Source organism: Chiloscyllium punctatum, chromosome 8, assembly GCF_047496795.1.
Source record: "Chiloscyllium punctatum isolate Juve2018m chromosome 8, sChiPun1.3, whole genome shotgun sequence".
NCBI lineage: Eukaryota > Metazoa > Chordata > Chondrichthyes > Orectolobiformes > Hemiscylliidae > Chiloscyllium > Chiloscyllium punctatum.
In genome coordinates, this window is record NC_092746.1 from 75,751,671 (window position 1) to 75,778,898 (window position 27,228).

General features: G+C 41.4%; 1 long non-coding RNA gene across 2 annotated transcripts in view; it reads right to left on the reverse strand.

Moving 5' to 3' along the window:
• The window catches only part of LOC140480660 (uncharacterized), a 293,960-nt gene that overhangs the window by 102,088 nt on the left and 164,644 nt on the right, over nucleotides 1–27,228 (reverse strand). Inside the window, exon 3 of one of the 2 annotated variants that reach the window (XR_011961372.1) lies at nucleotides 8,721–8,956. The exons of the other annotated variant lie outside the window; for it this stretch is intronic. This is a non-coding gene — a long non-coding RNA (uncharacterized lncRNA). Of the gene's footprint in view, nucleotides 1–8,720; nucleotides 8,957–27,228 lie in introns of those variants that run through there. 2 annotated transcript variants of the gene reach the window in all.

Sequence of the window (27,228 nt, forward strand, 5' to 3'; positions counted from 1 at the left end):
CATGCCCCGGGAATTTGATGGGACGTGACTTGCTGGTGAGATGCAGGGTCTCGGTTCTGTGCGGACCAGACGGACTGGTAGTGACTTTTCCAAATGGCCATTCCGTCAACTGTTCTATGACAACGATTCACTCTGGATCCCAAATGATGCTATCACCGGACACATCACCAATGGCAGAAGGGCAGATATATATTGGGGACTCCTCGAACCCGAAAACGGGCAGAACAACGTCATACAGTCTTTATACAACCAATGGCGACCCTGGGTTCAGATGCTGCACCCCTATGCTCCTCCTGCAGATCCCCTTCATGTTACCTTATATTATGATAGAGATGATAATGAAATTTATCAGCATCAGCACCTAGAAGGGACTCAATGGGATATTTCCTCCAGTTGCATTCTGCTCGGAAAAGAAGGTGTGGCGGGTGTTGTTGAATTAACTGCAGAACAGTTGGAATGGTATGAGATGTCTGAAGAAGCCATACCTCATGTCACATTGGCCGTGCATGCTGAACATCAGGCCAAGGATCTGGGACCTATGTCCAAACGCTTGATGGTGCTGACAGACTGGGTGTGGACTCAGTTACCCGTTTACAATATTCACCATCAGAGGAAGCCTACAGAATTATGTACAGGACAACTGACAAGGTACTGCTGGAACATAGGCAGATTGAAAGGTTTCATGGCAGGGAAAAAACAGACCATCCACAGGCTGTAGCGATGCTTAATACTCTACCAGATACCTTGTGGTCAGCAGGTTCAACGGACGTTGATCACTGCAAACACGTCACACCAATCATATTTGATTTAATAGACTACACTCCGATTTGGCAGAGACAATATTCACATAAACCAGAGGCTGAAGCCGGCATTGCCAACACAATTGAAGGATTGTTCGCAGCAGGGGTGCTAGAACCCTCCCAGTCAGCCTGGAACACCCCTATTTTACCTGTAGAGAAGCAGAATACAGGTAAATATAGGATGGCACATGATCTTAGATGGATTAATAGTGTCGTTTCTACTCCAACAGTTCCACTTCCAAACCCTTACACTGCGATGTCTGTGCTGACCCCTGACCATAAGTGGTTCTTGTGCATTGATCTGGCCAACGTGTTCTCTGTTTGCCCCTAGTTGATCATCTGAGGCACATTTTTTCGTTGACCTACAAAGGCCAACAATTACGTTATACAAGGGTCCCTCAAGGGCTCCTTTTGTCAGCTGGGGTGTTTAATCAGGTACTGAAACAGCAGCTGAAGGATCTGACGCTGCCAAAGGGGGTGGTATTGATCCAGTATGTGGATGACATTCTTTTGGCAGCACCCGATCATGTTTCTTGTTTGGAAGTCACCAAGTCGTTGCATAGTGTGGGTTTCAAGGTTTCACAGGCTAAATTGCAATGCTGCAGACAAACGGTGTCTTTTCTGGGTAGAATTATTTCTGCTAAGGGAACAGGTGTGTCTCTGTCCCATAGATCCTCCATTCTGTATCATACCAAACCAGTCACTTTAAAAGACATGCTCTCATTTCTTGGGTTAGCAGGGTACAGTAGACAATTTGTTGCATCATATGGGGAGCTCACTTTCCCTCTAAAGGCCATGGTAAATGAACAAGGCATGAGAAATTTGTCGGCCCATTTGCAGGGGACCACAGACGCAGACGAAAGTTTCACATCTCTTAAACAGGCCCTAATGCGGGCTGCTGATTTAGCGGTCCCAGATTACAAAGAGCCATTTTTCCTCGATATTTCTGAAAAATTAGACGCAATAAATGGTGTTCTTTTTCAGAAAAAATGGGGAGGCAGGCAGGTGCTGATGTATGTAAGTGTTACCCTTGACACAATAGAGGACAGACACCCACCATGTACAAGACATGCAGCAGGGGTAGCAAAAATTCTCCAAAAGGTAGCACATATAGTCATGGGCCATTCACTAACAGTATTGATGACACACAGTATAGTGGCCTATGTGAACTCAACGGCCTTTACAATGACGTCACTGCGGCAAACCAGGTAAGAGAAAATCTTGAATGCACCACATATAATTTTTACACACGAAGGAATTAACATGGCTGATAACATGGGAGAAGGAGAGCCACACATGTGTGAGGAAAGGGGACAGAGGGATACCAAAGTTAGGGTAGATTTACAGGCAATTCCATTAGTAGACCCAGAAGAAGTGCTGTTCACAGATGGTTGTTGTTACAGACATCCAATTGAAGGACTAAAAGCAGCCTATGCAGTGGTGCGATGGACGAGTGAGGGATTTGAGGAAGTGTTGACAGGAAAAGTGACAGGCAAAGAATCAGCCCAGTTGGCTGAACTACAGGCAATGATAGCTGCCTTAGAGTGGTCAGAGGGAAAAAGAGTAAATATCTATACAGACTCTGCATATGTAGCAGGGGCTATACAGGTAGAACTCAGTCAATGGATCAGGGCAGGATTCTTAACAGCAGCAAAAACCCCAATTAAACATGAAAAAGATATGAAAAGATTAGCGGAAACCCTAATGAAACCTGCAGAAGTGGCGGTGGTCAAGTGTAGAGGACATGATAAAGCAGACACAGTAGTAGCGAAGGGCAATCAGGAAGCAGACTTAGCAGCAAAGAAAGCAGCAGGGTATACACCACAGTATATAATGATGCAAACAGAGAGAACAGTGTATGACCTGCTACCTGCTTGTGATGCGAATGTGTTAATCAAAGAGCAGCAGAAAGCCTCTCCTCAGGAACTGACAGTTTGGAGAGAGAGGGGGGCCACAGAGTCAGAAGGGATTTGGAGGTCACCAGACGGTAGACCAGTGCTACCCCCAGGTTTGATAGCTTCCATGCTTCAGGACGCTCATGGGTTGACACATTGTGGAAAAACACAGATGCAGAGGTATCTGACACATTGGTGGCATCCGTTCTTGCCAGCAATGATTGAAAATTATATCAGGGAATGTAGAATGTGTACAGAATACAATGTGAGACCAACAGTGAAACCACACGAGGGAAAATTCCCTCTTCCAAGAATGCCAGGTCAGGAAATAGTGATTGACTACACTGACATGATAGAGAGAGTAAACGGATACCGGTACCTTTTGGTAGCAGTGGATGCATACACTGGTTGGCCAGAAGCGATACCTGCGAAAAAGGAAGACGCAAAGACAGTGATTAAATTCTTGATAAACCAATACATTCCAACGCATGGGTTTCCAAAGAGAGTCAGGTCAGATAATGGCACACATTTCAAGAACAAAGACCTGCAAGAAGTTGAAGCAGCTTTAGGACTGAAACATGCGTTTGGAACAGTGTATCATCCTCACTCATAGCGAAAAGTGGAAAGAATGAATCAGTCCATAAAAAGAAAAATAGGAAAAGTGTGTGCACAAACAAAGTTAAGCTGGGTGGATGTCCTACCCTTAGCTTTCATGTCCATTAGGAGCTCAGTAAACTCTATTACAGGGTTCACTCTGTATGAGCTAACAACAGGGCAGCAGTTCCCGGGACCAGGAGCAAGAATACAGATCTTAGAGGGAGAAGGAGCCTCTCTAAGGTACAAACCTTACTATGACCAACTAACAGCTCTGGTGTCACCTTTCTCCAAACAGGTTGGATTGGAAAAGGGGGAACTACAGACTCAGACGCCATCTACCACAGACTGGGTCCTGTTGAAGGTCATCAAACAGAAGTGGTCGGAGCCGAGGTGGACAGGACCTTATAAGGTGGTGGAGAGGACATCTCATGTGGTCAGATTACAGGGGAAAGGAGAAAGCTGGTACCATTGGAGCCAGTGTGCAGCTACGGAACCGCCAACAAGAACTCTAGAACAAATAAGAACAGAAAAAGAGTAGAAGGGTCTTAAACTTTAAATGTTTGCAGGAAGAAGGTTCTGGATAAAGGGGGGAGAGGTTCTCAAGATTTCCAAGCAAAGTTGTGTAAAGGATATAAGGTCTATCTTTGTAAGCAGCCCACATTACCTTAGGCTGTGGAGGTTGGGAGTCTTTGCTATTATTTTATGTATAAGTGTTATGCCACTGTTAATAGGAGTATTAACCAATAGGGACAAACACACAGGCATTGGAGGAAGTTCCAGGAACAAAAGATCAACAGGACAAGAGGCGGATAAATGTTTAAGGGAGACGAGGAGCCAGGTACACTTCAGACACGATAGAAATCATGGTACAACATACCAGTTTGATTTATGCAAAGTAATTGATTGTAGCCAAGATACAGGGAGCTGGAGGGACTATGATGTATATCTTTGCTTCTATGCCATTTACTATGACCCATGCCCGTCGTGGGATAATGTATTAACATGGACTGGGGTGGGATGGACCCCCAAGAGGTCGTCACCTTCGGATAATAGATGGAACATTCAAGACCATGTGAGCCTGGCAAAGGGGCAACTCGATCATTCTTCAGATCTAAAAAATCCACTTTTGTTAACCCTGACAAAATTTGACATTAATCCTAGTCCAAAAGAGGTACAGATTTACTGTGAGAGTGATGACAGAAGCTTTTATCTTGTAATAGGTGTAGATCAATCTGGAGTGGATAACATGGGATTATTGAAGGTAACCTTAGTGGACCCTCCTATGAGCCAGCCACAAACTGAAAATACAAGTATGGAGGTAGAACCAAGTTCAGGAGTTGTGGTAATAGACCACAACAACCTTACGAGAAGGGATATTATTAAATTAGCTACCAGGTATGGGGATAAGAACTTATGGCTGGACTGGATGACAGCGACAGCAACTTCAATGAATATGAGTAATTGCGTCGCGTGTTCTTCGGCAAGACCAACCCTATTTACTACCCCAGTTCCATTGTTCCCAAATATAGACCCAATAGGATTTCATTGCATGATGGCCCTCACTATGCAGGTGGACCCTCCAAATTGTACCACCTTAAGTGCTATTTTCTCACCTGTAAAGAATTCCACGTTACCTCCAGTGTTTACCCCAAGGGCCAACAATTACACGTGTTTTGTTCGAAGGTCTAATATAATCTTGGGAGACATGCCCGCTGACTGGTGTCAGGATACAATTAATGTAACTGGCTGGCAGAATGCTAGCATAATGGCTTGGGTCAGAACTGATCTTTTTTGGTACTGTGGAGATAGAACACTGCATATTAGTCTACCTCCAGATTGGTCTGGAATCTGTGCAATGGTCAGGTTAGGAGTACCCTTATTTCTTTTAGGAGAACGACAACAGGGAATAAATCCATATACACGAATTCCCAGGGATTTGTTTGATGTCACATCTGGTTCAACCACTTACATAGATGCAATAGGTGTTCCCCGCGGTGTACCTGATGAATATAAATTGGCAGACCAGATAGCAGCAGGATTTGAGAATCTCCCAATTATCAGTGTTCTAATCCCAGTTACGCCGAATAAAAACGTTGACTGAATTTATTATGTACATTACAATGTACTCAGGCTATCTAATAGAACTAGAGATGCGATGGCGGGACTCTCTGAAAAATTGGCAGCGACCTCATTGATGACAGTCCAAAATAGAATGGCTTTAGATATGTTGTTAGCACAAAAGGAGGGAATGTGCTCTATGTTCGGGGACCAATGTTGTACGTTTATCCCCAATTATACGGCACCTGACGGCTCGGTAACCAGAGCCCTGGAAGGACTAAGAACCTTGTCTGAAGAAATACATGAAAATTCCGGTATTGACAACCCTCTAGGAGGTATTTTTGACTCATGGTTTGGGAAATGGAAAGGATTAATTGCCTCTGTGTTTATGTCCATCGGTGGTATGATTATTGTGTTAGTATTGTGCGGATGTTGTTGTATTCCCTGTATTAGATCTTTGTTAAACAGGGTAATTATTACAGCAATTGAAGGGAAGGCTCCCCCACCGTACCAGATGTCACAGATGGAGAGGGAAACCATGGTTTTGGCAAGAAGGGAAGACTATGCATCGGAGAGCGAATGTGATGTATAGAACTGGTTGGTTGGTTGGTTGGTTGGTCTCATTTTTATGAGACCAAAAGGGGGACTTGTAAATATACGGCTTACTCGAAAAACAGAAGGCTGGCTGCGACTGTGAATGTATTCAGCATTCAGAAGCCTGTGGAGACGCTGTGTAACCCACATAGGGGGTGGTCACGTGACGTTCCATTTCGCACCCCGGAAGAGTGCGGGGCGGTCACGTGACATTCCGTTTCGCGCCCGGAAGAGTGCGGGGCGGTCACGTGACGTTCCATTTCGCGCACCGGAAGTGGGCAAGGAGGTCACGTGATGCTCCGTTTTGCGGGCCGAGGAGGTCACGTGATGCTCCGGTTTGCGGGCCAAGGAGGTCACGTGATGCTCCGTTACGCGGGCACAAGAAGGTCACGTGGGGTCGGACATCCGGGAATGTGAGGAGGTGGGGAATGGAGTCAGATCAACAGCCAATGAGAAGATAATTCTACCTCTGTGTTCATATGACGTTTTTTATTGTATAAAAGACTGGGGCAGGGATAGAACGAGGTATTACTTTTTGAACTGGCACACTTGGAAGTTTGTCAGGGAAAAAAAGGTTTAGACCCAGAGCTCTGAATGCTTTGTCCACTTACTGTTTAAAATAAATGAAGAGTGTGAGACTGAATATCTTCTCCTATTGCTTCATTTAAAAGAACACGCAGGACTCGGCTCACATATAGAAGAAAGTAAGTTGGTAGATTGAGCTAAAGTCCTACGGTGCAGACAGGAAAGTGGAGCTGGGACTACAACCAGTTCAGCCATGAACTCACTCGATTGTAGTTTTGGCTCAAAAGGTCATGTACCAAGTAACTGAAATAATTTGTAACAAAAATGTTCTTTAATAAGGGGTAAAAACCTGGAGGAGAATTGTCAGCTTGGCCCATGTATTCACATATTCCTGATGAAGGGCTTACGCCCGAAACATCGATTCTCCTGCTCCTCGGATGCTGCCTGGCCTGTTGTGCTTTTCCGACACCACAGTCTCGACTCTGATCTCCAGCATCTGCAGTTCTCACTTTCTTCTATGTATTCACAGAACATGCAGCAGTTTACAAGTGCTAATGGACCATGACAATAACCCACACAGTGTATTGATCTTCCCTCCTGAAAACTAATTGACTTTCTCCCAGAGATTTGAGGACTGACATTTCTGCTTCCTGAATCTAGCAAAAGGCTAGGCTTCGGTAAGCAGTGGTGGAAAGTTCAATGAAAGCATAAAATAATCCTTCATATGTGGTGATTCTTTTGAAAAGCTTTGAGAAGACACAGAGCAAATTACTGTGAATTATGAGCAGAAACTACATAACTACATGGGAATTGGAATATAATTTCAACAAAACAATTTTCCTAACTTCTGTAGAGCTGATTTCCTGATTCCAACACAGAATTTGTTCCACATATACCAGGAAACATAGGTTTAAGGTGAGGGGGGAATGTTTAAAGGAGATGTGCGAGATACGTTTTTTAAACAGAGGGTGGTAGGTGCCTGGAAAATGTTGCCGGGGAGGTGGTGCAAGCAGATACAATAGCAATGTTTAAGAGATATTTAAACAGACAGATGAACAAACAGGCAATAAATGGGATTAGTTTAGATGTGGTGGGCCAAAGGGCCTGTTCCTTGTTGTACAGTTCTATGACGCATTTATTTCTTCAAACATAAAAGTTTAAACTAACATACAGTTAAGCTTTCAAAATATTGATAAATACTTTTTCTAAGTGTATTCTTAAACATAATACTCTTCATAGCTATCAGCTATCTGTATCCAACAATTATTATCTATGAAATGTGGTGTAATCTTAAAATTTATAAAATGGATAAACCTCTTTATATCCTTATTCTTTGCATTGCTTTACGTGTTGGTTCCAAAGCATATTCCTTGTAAATTAATTAATGTCCTCGACAGTTTAAATTGCCGTGTTTATTAGAATATATACAAAACCAGATGAATTTCAAAAAAGAGTACTTACCAGCTTGTGAAATTTTAAAAGTTAGTTTTAAAATGAAATTATAGACTTTTCTCATCCATTGCTTTTTCTGAATCATAAGAATTGTTATTCTTCTATGATGTATTTACACTTGTGAGCTTTCAGAAACAATTTATTGTAGTGGGACAAAGTAGAGCAACTACTCTTGTCTATCTTCATCATTTCAGTGTACCTTTTTCTGAAAATATAACTAGGTCAACATCTTCACTTCTGTGACTAGAAAATGTGCCCCGCCTCGTCAATTTTATACTTAAAACTTGTTATTCAACCCATGAAATATTTGCACAACAGCACAAATGCATTTCAAATCTAATAAATAATTAAAGATACTAGTTAAACACATTCTCAACTCAGAAGTGTCCAAGAATGTCCTTCATGATATTACAGTGCTCTTGAAGGACAGAGAAATGTTTAACTCATGAATGTAAATTCAAGAAAGCTTGAGTGCAATCCAATTTAAAGGAACATCCTTTTTTCATAAATGTCCATTATCACTGATATATTGAGTTCTCCTTCAAAGCTTGAATCAGTGTATTAAGCATTTAACTAATAGCAGGGTTAAATTTCTCAAACATTCTGTTACCACATTTTACATTTAAAAAGTCATGAATGATCAAGGAGCCTGAGGCTTTTTATTCCTGGAAAAGAGACTGAAGGAAAGAGCTGATGGCGCGATTCAGACCACTCTGAATCTCCAAGTTGCTGTGGCAACATGCACTTTCACATGCATTTTGAGATCTGGAGCTATAAATAGCAACGGTAGAGGTTTCAATTTTTTTTCCATCACATGCTAACCAGGAATCTCTCCTGTTCTTGTTGCTTGCAATTGGCGTCAATTGGAAAAGCTTGCATGTCGATAATCGAACTGTTTGGTCATGTTGTGAACACACTTCCTTTGGTTGTCATGTCCTGGTGTCAGACTCTGAACCTTGAGACTTGAAGGCAGGGAATCAATTTTGCAGAGAAATTGTTTTCACTTGTGGATGCATCCAGAACAGAGATGCATAGCTAAATAAGAGATAAAACAAAGAGCTTGAGACAAATTTCTTTGCACATTTGGCAAGCGATATGAATAGGAAAGTAACTTGGTCAGCCCTATTTGATGCAAAGTGGTGCCTGTCAAGTTATAGCCTCTGGGGACGGGCTAGCAACCTGATTCAGGAAAACCTAGATTTTGAAACATATGTAAGCAGAACCTTTACCTGCCTTCCGCACCATGAGATGTAGACAAAAAAAAAGATGCATGAGAGGAGCAATTAGACAGAATATATGATGTGGAGGTGCCAACGTTGGACTGGGGGGGAGAGGGGGGGGGGGCCAAGTCAAAAATCACATGACACCAGGTTACCGTCCAATAGGTTTATTTGAAAACACAAGCTTTTGGAGCCTCGCTCCTTCTTCAGGTGCTACTGAGAGAGAAGAGATCTGGCACTGAATTTATAAGTAAAAGATCAAAGGGTCATACAACTGATCCAAATGTATTGAACAAACCTAAGATGGCTGCTAAGTCTTTAATCACTTAGAATGGAGATGCAGGTTTTAATTGGTTAATTATGCAAATCCCAGTCACTGGCCGGAGATAACTTAAAGCTTTATTAGTATAAAAGAGGTGACATCTCAGGTCAGACAATGCATTTTAGCTGTGAGGCCTTGTTTAGAGTCTGTCTGTGCCTTAAACTGGAGTCAGACTTCCAAAGTAGGAGTTTATAAAATGCTGTATTGACTGACTGTTTACAGATAGTGTATTTTTCAACAAAATATACTGTATCTGCAAATACAAATCTGTAAATGCAAATTCACACCATAAAATATATGTGCATATGTACATGTGGATGTGTGCATGTGAGAGAGAGAGTGAATGAGGGAGAGAGTATGTTTGTGTCAGGAAGAGAGAGAGTATGTGTGCATGAGAGTGTGTGTCTGCTTGAGAGAATGTGTGTGAGTGTGTGTGTGTGTGTGAGAGAGAGAGAGAGACAATGTGTGTGGATGAAAAAGTACTGTGGAACGAATGATATGACTTTAAGTTTGATGAGTAAGGGAATTCAGTGAAAGGGACAGGGAGGTGCTCTTTGCTTTCTTTATCTTTGTCAGTCTGCAGGAGACCAGGAGTTGAAAAGGAACATAAGAGGTCTGATTTTGAAAAAAAATCCAAGTAGCATCAACAGATAACCAGAATTTAATTCTTTAGTAAGAATCTTCTGTTAGGGAGTTTCTTTAAATATTATTTTTAAAAGACGTAGACTAAAGCTAACTGGGTAAATTGAGGCCCAGGATCAAAAGAGTGAAAACACAGGCAAACTGTAAGTTCATTGATTGATGATAGCTATTAATTTCACCACCCATTATACGTTACTTTCAGATTAAAGGTAAAGAGGGGAAAATTTACAGGGTCCAAACTAAAAGACCAAGACAAGATTTATAAAAATCAAATTAAGAATGAATTACTTAAAATAAAGATATTGGACCAGGCAGTATGTTGTAACTGCATGATGTGGGAGCTGATAGACCCTATGGGAATGCTGGACACCTGAACCAACCAACCAACCAACCCAACCATCCCGTGGCTCAACACTTCAACTCCCCCTCCCACTCCACCAAGGACATGCAGGTTCTTGGACTCCTCCATTGCCAGACCATAGCAACACGACAGCTGGAGGAAGAGCGCCTCATCTTCCACCTAGGAACCGTCCAACCACAAGGGATGAACTCAGATTTCTCCAGTTTCCTCATTTCCCCTCCCCCCACCTTGTCTCAGTCCCAACCCTTGAACACAGCACCACCTTCCTAACCTGCAATCTTCTTCCTGACCTCTCCGCCCCCACCCCATTCCGGCCTATCACCCTCACCTTAACCTCCTTCCACTTATCGCATTCCCAACGCCTCTCCCCCAAGTCCCTCCTCCCTACCTTTTATCTTAGCCTGCTGGACACACTTTCCTCATTCCTGAAGAAGGGCTCATGCCCGAAACGTCGATTCTCCTGCTCCTTGGATGCTGCCTGACCTGCTGCGCTTTTCCAGCAACACATTTTCAGCTACAATCGGGGATAGTATAGACAGGGGAATAGACACTGTTCTCTGTGGCCAGGATTGAGGGTTCTGATGCTGTGTTGCCTGCCTTGTGCCCTGGTTCAGGGTACCACGTTTGGGCTGCAGAGGACCTCAGATTTGGAGGGGAAGCATTCAGTTGTCATGGTATGTGTAGGTCCCAATGATACAGATAAAAAGATGAAAGAGGTTTTGGTGGGGGAATAGAAGCAGCTATGGACTACATTAAAATGCAGAACCTATAAGGTTAGCAACCCCTGGGTTGCTAACTGAGCCACAAGCACAGGGAAAACAACATTAAAGAGACAAACACTTGGCTCAAAGATTGGTGTAGGAGAAACAGGTTTGAATTGGAATATTGGCATCAATAGTGGGGAAAGAGAGACCAGCTGCACCTGGTTCATGCTGGGAGCAGAGTGCTGACGAATTGCATGACTAAGGGTGTGGATAGAGCTTTAAACTAAATAGTGAGGGGTGGATTCAGTTGTATGGGAAGTTATGGAAAAAGATAAAAGAGGGGCAAGACTAACCAGAGAATATTATAGTTTTCAGAACCAGTAATATAACAGAGAATAAGGAAAGGGTCAGGAATCTAACTTCAGGCACTGTAGATCAGGGGACACTCATGACGAGGAGGACAGTCAATGCAGGATTAAGGGTATTGCACTTAAATGCATGCAGCATATTAAACAAGGGAAATGGGTTTGTACTGAAGGTAAAAATTGGTGAGGACAGTATTGTGGACATCACAGAGATATGGCTGCAAGGGATCAGGGTGAGGAACTAAACATCCAAGGATACACATCCTTTCAAAAGGCCAGGCAAATGGGGCAAAGGGTTTCAGAGTTACCTTATTAGTAAGAAATGAAATTAAATCCATAGCAAAAATGATATAGATTCAAAAGGCATTGAATCTGTGTGGGTAGAGTGGAAGAACTGCAAAGAATAAAAGAACCCTGATGGGAGCTGTGCACAGGCCTCCGAGCAATAGTCAAGATATGGGGAAGAAAATAAATCAGGAGATAGAAAAGGCATGTCTCAAAAAAGCAGTAGTAAAATAATCATGGGGGGCTTCAATATGCAGGTGGACTGGGAAGATCAGATTCAGAGCAGATCTAAAGCAAAAGAGTTCATGGAATGTCAATGAGATTTTGTTTTTGGTACAGCTTGTTCCACCCCCATCCACCCACTGTACTCTTTGCTACCTTCCCTCACCCTCCTCTCTGACCTGTCACCTCCATCCCCACCCCCAATTAACCTATTGTTCTCTATGTAGTCTATGTATTGTACTCTACTCATTTATCTCTCTACCCTGCAGGCACTGTCTATATTCCTGATGAAGGGCTTTTGCCCAAAATGTCGATTTTTCTGCTCCTCAGATGCTGCCTGAACTGCTGTGCTTTTCCAGCACCACTCTAATCTAGAATCTGGTTTCCAGCATCTGCAGTCCTTGTTTTGACCACAGCCCACTAAGAACAGGCGATTCTCAATTTGGTAATGTGTAATGAGACAGACTTGATTAGGGAGCTTAAGGTGCAGGAACCCTCAGGGACAGTGACTATAATATGATAGAATTCACCCTGCAGTTTGAGAGGGAGAAGCTGGAATCAGATGTGATGGTATTACAATTGAGTAATGGTAACTACAGAGACATGATGGATGAGCTGGCCAGAGTTGATTGGAAGGGGAGCCCATGGCAGGAGTTTCTGGGAGTAATTCAAGAGTCACAGCAGAATTCATCCCAAGGTAGAAAAAAACATACTCAGTGGAGGATGAGGCTGTCGAGGGAATTCCAGGACAGCATAAAAGCAAAAGAGAAAACATACAATGTGGTGAATATTAATGGAAAGCCAGAGGATTGGGAAGCCTTAAAAAATTAGCACAAAATTGTTTTTAAAAATGTAGGGGAGATGAAATATGAGAGTAAGCTACCAGGTAATAGAAAAGAAGTTATTTTAGATATTCAAAAAGTAAGAGAGGGATAAGAGTGGACATTGAACTGCTGGAAAATGAGGCTGCAGAAGTAGTAGTGGGGAGCAATGAAATGGGGGAGGAATTGAACAGCTACTTTGCATCAGTTTTCATGGTGGAAGACAGCAGCACCAACTTCAAGAGAGTCAGGGGACAGAAGGGAGTGTAGTTGCCACCACTAATGAGAAAGTGTTTGGGAAAGCTGCAAGATCTAAAGGTGAGTATATCACCTGGACTGGATGAACTACAACAGATTGCCAAGTTTTGTACCCATGAAGATGGCCTCACTTCAGTGAGTAGCCCCTTACCCTGACACAGTGATCATTATATCATGCGATAGTGATAATGCCCTCTGGTCTTTGACTCTGCACAAAGGGAAGCAACCTAACCACATCTACCTGGGAAGAATCTTGGTAAATCTCCTCTGCACCCTATACAGAACAAGTGCATTCTTTATACTCAGGGCAAAGCAGTAGTCCAGTTGTGAACTAGCCTGCATTTTATATAGTTACAGATTAACTGTTCTTGTATTCTATGCTTTGGCTAATTAGAGCATAGCCCATATGCCTTGCCTTCTAATCTACCAGCTCTAGTACATTCAGGGTTCTAAGGATATGCACAGCAAAGTTCCTCTGATCCTCAGGACTTTCCAGGATCCAGCCATTCATATTGTGTAACCCTTTTCTTTGTTAGCCCTCTCCAAGTGCATTGCTTCATTTTTCTAGATTGAATTTCATTTGCCATTGCTTTGCCCACCTGACCAGTCCATTGACATCCTTCTATAGTTTATGGCTATCTTCTAACACTTTGCCACTTTACCAATTACTGTGTCATCGAAAACTTCTTAAGTGGGTGGCATGGTGGCACAGTAGTTAGCACTGCTGCCTCACAGCACCAGAGACCTGGGTTCAATTCCCGCCTCAGGTGACTGACTATGTGGAGTTTGCACATTCCTCCCCGTGTCTGCGTGGGTTTCCTCCGGGTGCTCTGGTTTCCTCCCACAGTTCAAAAATGTATAGGTTAGGTGAATTGACCATGCAAAATTGCACGTAGGGGTAAATGTAGGGCGTTGGGTCTAGGTGGGTTGCGGGTGGGTGTGGACTTGTTGGGCCGAAGGGCCTGTTTCCACACTGTAAGTAAGTAAAACTGTGATCTTGGGTTCATGTCACACTACATGTAACCCCACCATACTGTTCTGTATTTGTAAAGTCTTCCTTACTGCTCTGATTTGACACTATCACCTTGATAGCTTGTTTGATCTGTTTACCTTTTTAGTTTTGTATGATTTTGAACTACTTGTTACTTTGGTTAGACACTTATCATGCAATTCTTATACCTATCATATTATTCCAGCCACTTGGTTTGTCTCTAGCATTGATTTTTGTAATTATCTCTCTGCCGTAATTAATCGGATCATGGGTCATCCCTTCACTTGCTATTCAGCAGTTGACACTTTACTCTCACTGTCTGATACTTTTGATCGCCTGCAAAGACTTGATACTCAGCCTGTTGGCACTCCATCCATACTATTTATACTATCGTTTGACACTTTTAATTACCTAGAATTATCTTGCAATTATCTCTCTGCCTATAAGCTTCCTGTGTGTTTCCCTCTACATTACCTGATGAAGAAGCAGCACTCTGAAAGCTTTTGATTTCAAATAAACCCATTGGACTGTAATCTGGTGTTGTGTGACTTCTGACTTTGTTCACCCCAGTGTAATACTAGCACTTCCACATCACCTTTACAAGAGGAAATAATCATTCTGCATTTCACTAAAGACCAAAGGACTGTAGATGCTAGAAAGCTAAAACCGAATCAGAAATAGCTGGTGAAATTCAACAAATCTGGCAATATTTTTGGAAGAGAAAGCAGAGTCAATGTTCCGAGTCTATGACTCTTCTTCAAAACAGAAATCCTTTTCACTGTATGTTTTTGTAAAAAATATAGTTGACAATAAAAGACTATTCTTTCTGTTCTATGCTACTTTTCAGCTAGTGGAGACATGATAGCCTGAATGGCCTCTCTGTGTAAGTACTAAACAACTGAATGTAAGCACTAACAGGTAGCTATAGAAATTCTATACTATAGAATGAGAGCAGCAATTCTCTATACTTTTCTCTCATTAGGAATTCCTATAAACATCAATGTAAACACATTTAGTATATGCCATAATTTGGCAACCAAAGAATGTGCTGGGAAAATGCTCTCAGTAAAATTACTGCTACTGCTATTATAATTGCATTTTTTGAATCATTGATCAATATGATAATTCAATAATTATGTTGCAAATGTTCACTTCTAAATGCAGATGTAATTATGTGTAAACTACAAGTGGTGCATTAAAGTCAATAACTGAGCATGCTGGCAGCAAAAATCAAAAATTAGTAATGCCTATTCTACAGAGAATAGTCAGTAGTTAGATACTGACAGTTTATAGAGATATTGATAGGTTAGGTAAGGTGGGCCAAAATTGGCGAATGGAGCTAATGGAGGAAAATGTAAAGTTTTTCATTTTTGAAGGGAGAACAACAGAACAGAGTATTATTTAAATGTAGAAAATCTGCAGAAAGCTGCAACACAAAGGGACTCGGAGGTTACTTGTATATGAAACACAGAAAGCTAGCACACAGGTGCAGCAGGTAATCAGGAAGGCTAATGGAATGTTAGCTCTTAGTTCAAGGGGGTTGAAGTATAAAAGTTGGGAAGTTTTACTGCAAAGGTGCCAATGAGACCATATCTGGAGTGTTGTGAACAGTTTTGGTCCCCTTATTTAAGGAAAGGTATTATTTCATTAGAGAAAGTTCAAAAAAGGTTCACTAGAATGATCTTAAGTATGGAAGGATTGGCTTATTAGCAAACATTGGGACTCTATTCATTGGAATTTCAAAGAATTCATTGATAAGTGCCAAGGGGTGTTTCTCCTCATGGGAGAGTCTCGGACCAGAAATCATAGTCTCTGAATTAAGGGCCACTAACTTAAGGCTGAAATAAGGAGAGATGTCTTCTCTCAGAAGGGTGTGAGCCATTGGAATTACTTGCTACAGAGAGCTGTGGGGGCAGAGTCTCGTGTATTTTTGAGGCTGAGATCGATAGATTCTTCATTGGTAGGGGAATTAAAGTTTACAAGGAAAGGAAAGGGAAGTGAACCCACCGCCCACTGGCCGAACACTTCAATTCCCTCTCCCACTCTGCCAAGGACATGTAGGTCCTGAGCCTCCTTTATTTACTAGCCAACACCTGGAGGAAGAATAGCTCATCTTCCGCCTCAGGACCCTCCAACTTCATGGCATCAATGTGGATTTCACCAGTTTCCACACTTCCCCTCCCCACCTTATCCTAGTTCCAACCTTCCAACTCAGCGCCGTCCTCATGACTTGTCCCATCTGTCAAGCTTCCTTCCCACCTATCCGCTCTGACCTATCACCTTGGCCCCCACCTCCATTCACCTATTGCACTCTCAGCTCCCTTCCCCCCAGCCCCAGCCCCCTCCCATTTATCTCTCTACCCCCAAGGCTCCCAGCCTCATTCCTGATGAAGGGCTTTTGCCCGAAACATCGATTTTCCTGCTCCTCGGATGCTGCCTAACCTGCTGTTCTCTTCCAGCATCCCACTCTTGACTGTCATCTCCAGCAGCTGCAGTAGTCACTTTCGCCTAAGAAAGTGAACATGTCAGATCTAGCATGATCCAATTGAATGGCGGAGCAGACTCAATGGGCTGAATGACCTACTCCTCTTCCTGTTCCTTATGATTTTATGGTCTTATGGGTTTTGGAGTTTGTCAGGTGCCCAGGGGCAGGGTGGTAGAGGGGTGTGTAGGAACCAGCTCCAGGAGTTGAGGGGGTTGATGTTGAGTCTGGTGATGGGTGTACCAAGTCACGACACACAGGCAGTGGTGTCAGGACCTGAGGGGAGGATGATGTTCAGTCCCAGGGATAGAAGGAGTAATGTTGGGTTGGAGTCTGCAGGAGGTATCATCGAGGATGCCTGAGGACAGTTGGGGATCAATTGAATTCTTAGTTAAAAGTTGCACTAGGTTTTTAATAATCTACCTTTTCCTCAATAACTATTTACTTCATTTCAGCTGAACCCTTTGAATTCTCCAATTTAACAGATACTTTTGTAGGTTTCCAGATGTAGAGCAATTGCTGAGTGGAATCTTCAATTTCCCAGCAAATTCTCACAGAGGCTGCTACATTAGAGATTCTGCAGAATCCCCATTTACAGCCCCCATCTACATGATAGGGCACAAATGAGTACTGACAAAACATTTACTTTTTCAATGTTATTTTGCATTACACGTTCCAACTTTTAATTTGTTAGTTCTGAGGGTTTATAAAAGAAAATTCTTCGAACATAAAATGGAAGATATATGTTCTTTCCAGATTTCTGGTACAATTTACAAGAGAGACAGCTAAGTACCCACAAAGCTCTATTCTTGTTGCATGTGATAATCTAAAATCAATTGCTCATACAAAACGAAGTTTGTCTTCTCAATTAGTCTCTTAAAATTTAAATGTGCTGGGAGTTTTCAGCAGAGCAGAAAATGATTTAAAGGTCAAAGACTGAAAGACCAAGCTAACTTATATTCAAAGCTTCCTAAATATAGAGAGATAAGAGTACAAGGTAGAAAAATGATATAGCAAGTCATTTTAAAATTAGTTTTTAATTCAAGATTATAATTTTAAGAGGGCTCATCCTGGTTTTTGCAATAATAAAGCAATTTCCAGCCACCATAATTCTATTAGGTTTAAAATAGTGATGGAAAAGGATAGACCAGATCTAAAAGTTGAAGTTCTAAATTGGAGAAAGGCCAATTTTGATGTTATTAGGCAAGAATTTTCAAAAGCTGATTGGAGGCAGATGTTCGCAGGTAAAGGGACGGCTGGAAAATGGGAAGCCTTCAGAAATGAGATAACCAGAATCCAGAGAAAGTATATTCCTGTTAGGGTGAAAGGGAAGGCTGGTAGGTATAGGGAATGCTGGATGACTAAAGAAGTTGTGGGTTTGGTTAAGAAAAAGAAGGAAGCATATGTCAGGTATAGGCAGGACAGATCGAGTGAATCCTAAGAATATAAGGGCAGTAGGAGTATACTTAAGAGGGAAATCAGGAGGGCAGAAAAGGGACATGAGATAACTTTGGCAAATAGAATTAAGGAAAATCCAAAGGGTTTTTACAAATACGTTAAGGACAAAAGGATAACTAGGGAGAGAATAGGGCCCCTCAAAGATCAGCAAGGTGGCCTTTGTGTGGAGCCACAGAAAATGGGGGAGATACTAAATGAGTATTTTGCATCAGTATTTACTGTGGAAAAGGATATGGAAGATATAGACTGTAGGGAAATAGATGGTGACACCTTGCAAAATGTCCAAATTACAGAGGAGGAAGTGCTGGATGTCTTGAAATGCATAAAGGTGGATAAATCTCCAAGACCTGATCAGGTGTACCCGAGATCTCTATGGGAAGCTAGAGAAGTGATTGCTGGGCCTCTTGCTGAGATATTTGTATCATGGATTGTCACAGGTGAGGTGCTGGAAGACTGGAGGTTGGCAAACGTGGTGCCACTGTTTAAGAAGGGTGGTAAGGACAAGCCAGGGAACTATAGACCGGTGAGCCTGACCTTGGTGATGGACAAGTTGTTGGATGGAATCCTGAAGGATAGAATGTACATGTATTTGGAAAGGCAAGGACTGATTAGAGATAGTCAACATGGCTTTGTGCAGGGGAAATCATGTCTCACAAACTTGATCGAAGTTTTTGAAGAAGTAACAAAGAAGATTGATGAGGACAGAGCAGTAGATGTGATCTATATGGATTTCAGTAAGACGTTCGACAAGGTTCTCCGTGGGAGACTGATTAGCAAAGTTAGACCTCACGGAATACAGGGAGAACTAGCCATTTGGATACAGAACTGGCTCAAAGGTAGAAGACAGAGGGTGGTGGTGGAGGGTTGTTTTTCAGACTGGAAGCCTGTCACCAGTGGAGTGCCAGAAGGATCGGTGCTGGGTCCTCTACTTTTTGTCATTTACATAAATGATTTGGATGTGACATTACAGGTACAGTTAGTAAGTTTGCAGATGACACCAAAATTGGAGGTGTAATGGACAGCGAAGAGGATTACCTCAGATTACAGCAGGATTTTGACCAGATGGGCTGAGAAGTGGCAGATGGAGTTTAATTCAGATAAATGCAAAGTGCTGCATTTTGGGAAAGCAAATCTTAGCAGGACTTATATACTTAATGGTAAGGTCCTAGGGAGTGTTGCTGAACAAAGAGACCTTGGAGTGCAGGTTCATAGCTCCTTGAAAGTGGAGTCACAGGTAGATAGGATAGTGAAGGCGGCGTTTGGTATGCTTTCCTTTATTGGTCAGCGTATTGAGTACAGAAGGTGGGAGGTCATGTTACAGCTGTACAGGACATTGGTTAGGCCACTGTGGGAATATTGCATGCAATTCTGATCTCCTTCCTATCAGAAAGGTGTTGTGAAACTTGAAAGGGTTCAGAAAAGATGTACAAGGATGTTGCCAGGGTTGGAGGATTTGAGCTATAGGGAGAGGCTGAACAGGCTGGGGCTGATTTCCCTGGAGCGTCGGAGGCTGAGGGGTGACCTTATAAAGGTTTACAAAATTATGAGGGGCATGGATAGGGTAAATAGACAAAGTCTTTTCCCAGGAGTCGGGGATTCCAGAACTAGAAAGCATAGGTTTAGGGTGAGAGGGAAAAGATATAAAAGAGACCTAAGGGGCAACATTTTCACACAGAGAGTGGTACGTGTATGGAATGAGCTGCCAGAAGAAGTGGTGGAGGCAGATATAATTGCAACATTTAAGAGGCATTTGGATGGGTATATGAATAGGAGGGGTTTGGAGGGATGTGGGCCAGGTACTGGCAGGTGGGACTAGATTGGGTTGGGATATCTGGTCAACATGGACAGGTTGGACCGAAGGGTCTGTTTCCATGCTGTACATCTCTATGACTCTATCAAAAATAATTTTTAAAAGTGCACAGGAAGTAACAAATATTTGACTTCTTTGAGTACATATTGTGATCTCAATAGGAAAGATTACGACAGTGTTACAATGTCCAGTGTGTGCAGTCTTAGCACCAAAAGTCTGAAGTTGTGTTGTGTGACACCATACTCCAGAAGAGCACTAGGTAATTTAACTTGTAAAGTGACAGGAAGCTACACATTGGAGCTATTGCCCATACCTAATGCTGATTTAGCATGTGAGTCAGTCAAGGTCTGTGAAATTTGCACAAGACTCCCCAGCAGGTGCTCTATTCCCAGCTTCAAGATGCCAGGTGAGCCCTACATGGACACAGGATCGACTTGTGATACCATCTCGGCCTCACTGACAAAGTGCGGCATTCCCACAGGCACCTGAGACTCACCAGCCCAAGACCGTCCAAAGTGGAGGAGGAACATCCAGGAAGGCATTGAGAAAAAATGGAAGCCAGGCGAAAACAACAAAAGGAGCACGCTGCCATGTCAACACTCAACCTACCCGTTCCCGCGACCACCACTTGCCCCAAGTGTAACAGAGACTGTGGTAGCCGTATCGGTCTGTACAGCCACCTACGGACTCACCCTGACAGTGGAAGAGAGTCATCCTCATCTGCAAGGAATCGCTCATGATGATGATGTAAAATTTGCAATAACTCTACACTGTGAGTGTCTGAATTCATCTGGTAGTCAATGTTATTTTCTGTCATTTTGTACCAAGACATGTGAGGGAGACGGTTATTGCATTTCACTATATTGCTGACTTTCCCAAAGTATTTAGGATGTAATGGAGGGATTAGATGATCAACCTGTTACAAACATTAACAGAGAGGAATGCACTCACTGAATCACATGACCATTTCTCATTTTTAGTGCAGATCCAGAATATAAATGCAGATCACTGGGAAGGATTCATAATACCGTCCTGAACTCAGAGTTTCATTACGCCCTGCACACAATCAGAAAGACCTGGATGGCTATTAAGCGATAAAGAGGTGTCCTCTAAAATTGAAGCTGATGTCACCTTAGTGGAGGACCAATTGTGCTGCACAGAAAAGATACAAGCATGCACATGTCTTAACACTTTAGGTAGTGGAGAAGGCAACCGGAAGGCTGAGGTCAACCTTTCCAGTGTCTGGACTGGTCAGGAAGCAATAATTTTGAATACTCTCCTGATAAAGTGACAAGGACTGTGATAGTTTAATGCTCAGAGTGTAATTTTTGTCCTGCAGAAAGAATTGACCCTCCTTTATGCATGTGAGACTTTGCTGGAAATAGGGAAAACAGATTTCAAAATGATGCCCCTGGGGCCAAGCCTCATGGACTACCTGAGGAAATCCTGGCTACACCCACTAGGGGAGCTATAGAGGGGCTGACAGCTGATGCATTATTGTGTGTGACAAAGTACTTCTCTTTGTCTCCAGTAAGTCAGCTATAGGAAAAGTGGAACAAATTAGAGTTTATTTTACCAGCAAGTGTCCGTTGCAAGACCTTTGAGGCGATTACTGCTGAACAGTGTAAATGTCGGGTGCTTAGGGCAAAGTTCATCATTCAATTTGTGCTAAATTGCTGTTTTTCCATGATGTAAACTGTTATAATGTTAAAATGGTCCTTTTTACTGAAGTTATTTTGCATCCTTTAACACTCAAATAAAAAAAGTTTTGAACATTATCTCCTCTCTTTTCCTCAGACAATTCCCATCTCCCCTCCCCCACCTCATCTCACCACCACCTCCAAATCAGTGAACATTCCCAGGCTTTATGAGGCACCTTAGTGTAAACAGATAGGCAAAGGAAATAGCACATTGCACTTCTTTATCGATTTAAGTGATGCTTGTTGGGTGATTTGGAAACAGGTGTCATTCCACTGTCTATGTGGTACATGTATGGGGTCTTTTACAAATGCATCATGAGGACTGACTCCAATTGCAAATTAATTTTATAACCATTTGACTTCACCTAATCCTGATTAACCCACCCATCCATAAACAAGGTCTTTCTTCACTTCATAATATTCGAAGTTTAAATTGTTTTTAGAAATTCCATAACACTACAACCCTTGGCAGATCACATTAAATCATTCAATTTCTTGCAACATTGCTCCAAGGTCTGTGGAACGATACTCTTAGTAGTCTATGTCTCTGTGATCACTTTCTACTCCAAGATCCTAACTTTTCTCACATGTTGTTACAGATAAGCCAGCAATGCTTCACTTCTAACTCATTGAAATGTTTGTTAAGGTTTTACTAAAGTTCTGATGCCTTTTCTACTCATCCGCATATTTGCACTGCCATTTTAATTTCCGAAAGCAAGTGAAAGTACCAATGATTTTCAAAAAAAGTACCTATATTACTTAATTCATCTTTTCACAGACTGTCCATTGTACTTTACCATTTATCTTAAACTTTAAATGCTTTCAAGGTTTATAAAGTCAAAATTTGTTAAAGTTTCTTAAAACCATTGTTAAAGAATGACCTGTCTTTCAGCTGAAAACTAGCCTAAATGGGAATGTCTTCAGCGTATGACATAATTAGGTAAGGTCGCTTCTCCCAGAATGCCCTTAGCTGCAAGGCCTCACTATTCCTTATGTCAGCAAGTTATGTTTCAGGTACAGTGATCTCTGATAGACCTTTAGAATTCAAGACCTTTGGAATTTCCCATGCACACTCTTGTCCAGGATGCAGACCCCTTAAGATAGAAAGGTTGACATCTATAACGTAAGCACAAGAAGAGTCAGATCTTAGGGCAGTGTAGTTTCTCTTGGACACAGACCAGGATGGTGGCATTAGCAGTAGCAACAAGGCATCAAGGGGTTTCATTAGTAATGGTGAGAATCATACAGACCAATATCTGAGTTTAGTGAAAAGTGACTGGCTTCCGGCAACAGTACCAAAAATGAACAGGACTTCTGCTCACATGTCAGCAGATGTCACGGATCCAGTTATGATACAAATAGTTTATGCAGAGGTCACATGTATAACCTCTAATCATGCAGTGGGATATGGGCAGGAGGTATTCAGCCTAATACCACTAAGCACAATGGAAGGATGTGACTACATTGGATAGAGTGCAGAAGAGGTTTATGAGAATAACTCCAGAGATCAGTAACTTCAATTATAAGGAAGACTGGCGAAGTTGAAAATGGTTTATTTGGAGAACAGAAGACTAAGGAGATTTGATAGAAATTTTCAAGGTTATGACTGGGCTGAACAGAATAGGGAAGGGGAAACTGTTCTCACTAATGATTGAGAACCAGGATCACCAATTTAAAGCAATTAGCCCTTATTGCATGGTCATGCACGGTTTGATTTGCATTCTCAAGGCAGAACATGTAGCCTCTGGTGCCCTCTCATGAAAGATATGGTAACCAGATTGATTTATGTTACTTGCTCGAATGGAAAATGTAGCGCTGTTTTTAAACTCTTGGCCCTGTGATTATGGGCAAGGATCAGTAAACTCAGTCATAATAGCTTCAATGACATGTTGGAAGCCTATATCCTCAGAGGCGGTCATACCTTTTGATTTGATGTGACAAAGGTCCAATGTCCTTGATGTCCCAAAGCTTCATGGAGATCAGTGTTAATGTAGCTGCAGATGCAGGCTGACTGAGATGGGCATACATTCAGGGCTGGCAATGGCTCACAGGTGATATTTTCAGGTAAGTACTTCACTCCAGGTTAACCAACTAAGATGAATTTTCATTTGTAGTGACGTAGCAAATGTAAACTCTTTTGAGATAACTGCAACAGGCTTGATTAAATATAACAATAGAGAGAATAATAAATGAGGATATCTTACTTGCAGTGCAACCGACCCAGGATCCAATTCCATATGATTTAAGGTCCAAATCTTATTAATGGGGCCATATATCGAAGATATAAATAATCCTATAATCTTTATGGGAATAATTATAATTCTTACTAGAAGAGATAAGTGATGCATTTGCCAGCTGAAGTGGAATATAAAAGATTTCATATTCAAATAGAAGTGAGGAGATCTTCTAGTGTTTTCTCTCAGTCAACGTTGTCAAAAACATTACCTCATCAGTCATCAATTTGCTGTCATAGACCTTGCTTTGTACAATTGTCTACATGTATAGGCCTAAATACCAATCTCCAGTATCCTCATCGAAACCATTTTCTCCAGTAGCAAAACCATGATCATGCAAAGTGGACTGCAGTGGTCTGGACATGGCATCAAATAATAAGTTTTCAATGCGGGCTCTCTTTTCTAAAGTTAAACATGGCATCTAATCTCAAGGATGACGAAAAAAAAGTGTTTTTAGGACTCTCAGAAGACTGCATTGAAAAAGGGACAAATTGGTACATTGGAAGAACTTGTCTCAAGCAGTATGTGGCAGCACCTTATTCACCAAACAGTAGCAGAGTTGGATGCTGACCATATAAACACAGCTGCGGTGAAAGCAGGAGGAGAGACAGCAGCAACCTGGCTTGAGAAGCTGTCTTCCTCAAGGCAACTCATCCTCTCTGCCCAAGGATCTGAGTCTGTAGGATTGGCCTGTTGAAGATGCGCTAGCAGATGTCAGCTTGGTTTCAAGGGACTGACAACGATGGAACAATTGTTGCATTTTAAAGTAATCCATAATCAGAAAACACTTTTTGCACATCCCATGGATGTGAAGAAGACCTTTATGTATGCAATTCTATCTTTCTTTTAAACCAAAACTTAATTGTTTAAAATTCATCCTTGAATATCTTGGAATGTTAATGTAATTTAATACAAGAATATAAAATAAAATAAGATGAGATGATTTTGAACATCTGTAAACTAAATACTGTTGGTGATTGGTTAAATTGAAAATCTAAAATGGTGTGCCTGTTAGGTGGACTGGCCATGCTAAATTACCCGTAGTGTCCAGGAATATGTAGTATAGGTAGGTTAGTCATGGAAAATGCAGGGTGACAGAGATAAAGTAGTGGGAATGGATCTAGGTAGGATCTGGGTGGGATGGTCTTCAGAGCATCAGCGTGGACCTGAGCTAAATGGCCTGCTTCTGCACTGTTAGGATTCTATATTATATAGTTTGCTGGCATTGCAACACAAAGAATGGGAAGTTATTTGTGAAATTATATCCCAGATCATTCTACTTAATAAAATGTGAACAAACAATGTATTAACAATGTATAACCATAATACTTTAAGAGTGACTTATCTGTCAGTTACAAAGTAATGCCACAAAGCTAGCACAGAAAAAAAGCCCTTTGGTCCATGATGTCTACACTGGTTACACCCAACTATTCTAATCCTAAAGCTGTCTCAGAGCTGAACCCAAGTTTAACACGTATCCCCATAGAAAAGATTTCTTGGAAATGATGTATTTCAGTCACTGTTCCAAAACAGCCTTCTGACCTCTAAAAAGAAAGTTGTAATCAAAGTCAAGCTGCCTCAATTTAATTTATCAAATCTCAAATGATATTAATGTATATGCTTTTCACAAATAACCTGTTGTCAAGAACTCCAATAGAGTGTGAGCATTTCCTTAATGCAGAATATGCAACAAATTCCCTCATCAGGGAACTCCTGGAATCCTTATGTTGAGTAGTTCTATGGGTGTGGCATTCTGGTCTGGAGTTACAGATTATTATACATGAAGTAAATTGCAATTCAGAGAAGCAAAGAGAAAGCAAGACTCCAGACTGAACACAAAATTTCCATGTTGTCTAATATTCTCTGTTGCCCCAATTGCTCATAGTCTACAAAACACAATTCTTTTACAGTCTGTCATCAGCAAGGAGTAATATGAAGAAATTTCTGTGAGAGAAATGAACAGCAATAGAGTCACTTACTTCCTTTCCCACTTTTTGTCAACTTAGTAAACAATCCACGAACGAGTTTCAATATTCCTGTCCATACTGCACAAGGTTTGCTCTAGACTTTCATGTCCACCCGAACATATATAAACAAATCACTGATGAGTTTTTGTAGCCAGATATTTTGTGATGTTTTATTGAGGAACAATGAAATACCAAAGAATAACTGAAGTATTAAGGGTGCTGGGATTAAAATAAAATTCATTGCAAGACCAGCTACAGTGTATTGAAGTTAAAGAAGAACAACCAGAAAACTCAGAATATCCTAAACCTAGTTAACAGATTTTTTTTGGACTTCATTTTACTGTGGGCTTCATTTGTTAATAACTGTGTTAGAAGAAATTCATAAAATAGTGGTTATATATTCACCATGAGACTAACGTTTTCTTTTAACTCCAGATTTTATTGAGTTCAAATTTCACCAAGTGCCAGGAAGGGGATTCAAACCCATGTCCTCAGGGCAGTAGCCTGGGTGTTGGATTACTTCTGCAATAATAATAATACCACCAGGCCACAATTTCCCTTTCAGTAAAATACCTGCTCAATTCCTCTGTCACCTCATTATTTTCCATTATTAATTTCCAAGACTCACATTCTATAGGACCAGTGCTCAATGTGTTAATTCTTGACTTATTGTCTGTTGTTACATTTCTAGCTAGCCTTTCTCAAAAACCAATGTTTCCCTCCTCATGAATCTTTCATCCTTTCTTTGTTGTTGTTCATATTCTGTCCAATCTTCTGATATGCCACCAAATTATATGTTTTTTTAAGTTTGATGTTATCGTTTTTTTAGATAACCATGGATGATGGGTCAGCCCTTTGGATATTTTCTTTCTCACTGGAATATATTGAATCTATTTATTCTGAGATATCACTCTAAATCTTTCTACAACAATGCTATTGAGCTATCCTTTAACCTAATTTCCCAGTTCATTTTGGCTACCTCTGTTTTCATGCCCTCATTATTGCTCTATTCAAGTTTAAAACACTAGTATCAGACCCATGTTTCTCTCTCTCTCAAACTGAATGCAAAATTCTAATACATTATGATCACTGCTACCTTGAAGCACATTTACTATGATATCATTAACTAATCCTAAATCATTGTCCAATGCCAGTTCTAATATAGACTGCCCTCGGGTTAGATTTAGAATGTAATTGTTCTAAGAAACTATACCTAAACTGTTCTATGAGCTCAACATCTAGGCTACTTTGAATCTTGTGATGTTTCTAGTCTGTACATAGGCTGAGACCTCCATAATATTACTGTATCTCACTGACAATCTCCATCCTACCACATGGTTACTATGTAGTGGCTCATATGTCACTCCCACAAGTGTCTTTTTGACTTAATAATTTCACATCTCTACCCAAATTGCTTTTACATCTTGTTTTCCTGATATAGATCATCGCTCTCTATTGTGTATAG